Source organism: Papaver somniferum, chromosome 2 (genome assembly GCF_003573695.1).
Source record: "Papaver somniferum cultivar HN1 chromosome 2, ASM357369v1, whole genome shotgun sequence".
In the NCBI taxonomy this organism is placed as follows: Eukaryota; Viridiplantae; Streptophyta; class Magnoliopsida; order Ranunculales; family Papaveraceae; genus Papaver; species Papaver somniferum.
This window is the reverse complement of record NC_039359.1, coordinates 15,355,094-15,359,171: the sequence shown is the minus strand read 5'-3', so window position 1 is coordinate 15,359,171 and position 4,078 is coordinate 15,355,094.

The window sequence follows — 4,078 nt, the reverse complement described above, 5'->3', positions numbered from 1 at the left end:
CAAGCTCCCCTTAGTAGTCTTCGTCTTCAATCGATAAACACTGTAAATTTTAATGCTCAACTACACTTACTATCTTAATCCGAGACTTAGCTATAGGTAGACTAGAAATCAAGACTTATAGTTTTGGAAACTAAACTTGACAAACAAGCTTGAGATAGCAACGCTTGCGAGTTCGACCGAGCAGTGCTCTAACAGGAACTATAGTTTCTTATTCTTCAATGAGAAATAATTTTGTCAAAAAAAGTTATGGCATATGCATCATAGGCATGTGATTGATGAAAGGGTTATTTAGATGTGTTTCTCTGAACGTTGTAGCTTTGAATGACGTGTACTTTTGAAGAGCGATGTGGCTGCAGGTTTGGGTATCACTATACTTCATATGCATGATTCATTTAGTGACATCCTTTTGGATGTTTAGATCATATTTCTTATTGTTTCTGGGAGAGAAGCTAAGTATATTGTGACCTTGTTTTCAGTGATTTTTCGGAGGAGGATTTTGGTAGTGTACATTCTGGAATCATCAAAATAGTTTGAAGCGCAAAACCTCTTTTGTGAAACAGGTTGGTCTTTTAGTGTTGATACGTTTCAATTTGGAGGTGAAAACCCGTTTGAGAGGAACAATATATCATTTGGGCACTTTATAAGTTTAGGTACAATTCTACTGTTTGGTGTAGATAGTGATTTCATCGCATACTACTTGGAGAAAGTACAGTGCATGTTGTTCGAGTTTCTTGGACAAGTTTGGGTCTGATTTTTCGGTGTGCTATCTCGTGAACCTTTTATCATCTACTGTTATTTGGTAAAGTAATTCTGGATAGTGATCAAGTTTTGGTTGCCAAGTTTATTTCTTATAGGAGGAATAATTTTGGTGTTAGTATTGAAGAATATTTTCTTTCTTCCGTGTTCCAGAAGTTGTGTTTGTAATTCTTGATCAGTTTTGAACTCTTGGTGCAGATAGTTATGCTAAAGCAGTGATGGTATTTTGAGAGGTTTTAGTTTGGGTGGAGCATTGTGCTCCTTGGTCATCTACTACAATATTGAAATTGAGGTTTCAACAGTTACAGAGGCGGTAGAAGATGATATTTTCTCTTGAGAAATCTATTCAGCAATAATTTAGCTTTATCATCCTTTGCTTCTCAGCTTAGCGTGAGAAGTTAGAACTATTATCTTGGATAGTTACTTATGAACTTAGTACGGTTGCTTAAGAGTAAGAAGACAATGAGTGAGCATAACGGCGTTTTGGATAGTTGCTTGGGAGATGGTGGAGTTTTCTAAGGTTAAGAAAAAAACTAGGTTGGTTTTAGGTCTTTGTATGTTATGAAGGATGATTGCCAGATCTTGTTTGGAATAGTTATATACTGGTACACGTTTTGAGGTAAGGTTGACTAAATAATATGCACAAGACAATGTGTGATTGTTATGAAGCTTTTCATCCGTTATTAATCACATTTATATCCGAGTCCTGTTAGTTTTAATGTGACGGTTTGACATGATCGACGAAGTCGAAACTGCAATCTTTCCTGGAGATTTGGTGGAGGATATTAGGCTGTCACAACCCGTTTGGTTTGAGGTTGCTGGTTTAGTTTGGATGTTTGGTATGTCAGCTTTTGGAGCCTCTGGTTTGTTTGTTCACTAAGTTAGTGATTTTGTGAAGCTTGACATGTTTGGTTTCTTTTTATCTTGTTACTTGTTTCGAGGATCTGCTCATGGAAAAGAACAAGTTCAGTTTTATTTCTTGAAGAAGCAATTGAGTTTGGAGTTTTGAGATGAATGAGTTTGGTTATGCTAAAAAAACACTTGAACAGAAGTTTGTACGAGATTTGTTGACTTCGGTCGTTTGGTAGTTAAGTTGTCACTTGATCCAGTTTGCTCGTCGTTGAAGTCCTTTTGGGTGCTAAGGTGATTTTCGTGGTTTGAAGATCAGCTTAGATTAGTGGAATCTTTACCGAGGTGGAGATTTGTTGAAACATCGACAAGGTGGAGATTGTTGATAATTGTATGTGTTTTTGGGAGGTTCCGGAAAGTTCTGGAACACACTAGAAATCTGTAATGTAGGGAAAGGGAAACATAAGGTTTACTAGTTTAGGTTGATTTCCATATTTAGATAGGTTACCTAAATAACATTAGGTTTCCTAGTTGGTTTGGGTTTCCTTTTCCAAGGATATTAATACCTGGGAATCAAGTTTATGAATATTATATAAGGAGGTTTATATGGTGATTCTTATACATGGTACTCTCAATGGAGATTTGAGGAATTCATTCCACCTCTTGGGGTGGAGTTTTAGGGAGTTCGTTGGTGTTGAAAAAGGAAATCGTCATGGTTTTTTGGAGAGATATCGAAGACATCGTTTAGTGAAGATAAGATCTCTTTGTTCATTGATGGTGAAAAATAAATCGTTGATGTTGGAAGAGACATCGTTTAGAAGGACATCATCTCGTTATATGAGATAAGTATTATCTTCTTTGGTTAGACATTATTCTGTGATTTATGGAGCGTTTTGTTCATGAGAGTTATTTTAGGGTATATGATCAACACAATGTTGGATCATAGTTATTGATTGTTTTGTCAATTATTAAGTGTAATTCTCTGTTAGTGGTTCCATAATAATGAAGAAGTCGTAGCCGTTTGGTGGATGTAGGTATATTGCCGAACTACGTTAATTCTTATGTGCTTTACTTATTGCTTCTCATGTATGTTTGCATCGTCTATCTTTCATTCTACGTCGATCCATAAATTTAGTGTCTTGTGGGTTAATCCGAGTTGGATTTCCCCGACAAGTGGTGCGGTTAAGTGGTAGTTTCCATGACATAATTAGCATCAATCTAGCAGCAAAAGACAAATGTCTTGCCTTCCAAGACTTCACTCTTTTAATGACCTTATCAATTAGGGAGGGAAAATCCATGTAAGATAACTTAGTGGAAATGAGGGCACTCCTAGATACCTCATGGTAACATTCTTTTTGATTAAGATAAACAATTCACAACAAAATTAAACTTTATCAACAGACGAATAGAAAAGGGAGGTCTTCTTATAATTAACCACAAGCCTAGAGAATTTACTAAAATTCTCCAACACTCCATCCAAAAACTGGGATGGCTTCAAATTGCTCTTTAAAAAAATACCAAAGCATCATCTGCAAAATACAAATGAGTGAGATGAGAATCTTATACCTGGGATGTAACAAAAAGGATCTAGAGGAGACCTTATGCTTCAGTAACACATTGAACACTTCCATAACCATAACAAAAAGGTACGGGGATATAGGACATCCTTGCTTTATTCCCCTCTTAGGCCCCCAAAAAACAAAGGGAGACCCATTCACAATCACTGAAAATCTTGAAGTAAAGATACATAAATGAATCCAATTAATGAAATGAAGAGGAAAGACAAGCTTCTTCATAACATCTCTAATATCGTCTCAGCTAACTGCATCATAAGCCTTCAATGAACATCTAGGAGTACCAGTAGTCTTGTGGTAATTCTTAGCAATCTCATAAGCCAGAAGAATGTTGTCTTGTATCGACCTTCAAGAAATGAAAACCGACTGATTGGAACTGACTTAACCCCTTCAAAATATATTTCATTCTAGAATCTATGATTTTTGCTATACATTTGTGTATTACATTGTAACAAGAAATAACCTAAAATCTCTAATAGTAGAAGAATTATCACATTTTGCAACCAAGGTAAAAAAATACTATTTATATCCTTCAACAACTTACCAGATTTGGAAAAATTATGCACATCTGCCACAAAATCATCCCCCACAATAGACCAAGAAAACTTGAAAAAATAACTATTATACCAACCAGGTCTAAGAGATTTTGTAGAATGAATACAAGAAAGAGCTTCTCCAGACCAACCCATGATCACATTCCCATCTTACTTGACATTTTTGATCTTAGTTGGGGACCTAGTCCTTTTAGTTTTGAAGTAATGTGGTTCATGGAGAATGGTTTTTTACAATTACTAGAAGAATGGTGGCTTTCTTTTGATTTTGGAGGTTTCCCTAGTATTGTTTTATGGCCGAAGTTGAAAGCTTTCAATGAAAAGCTAAGGACATGGGACAAAAAAGTT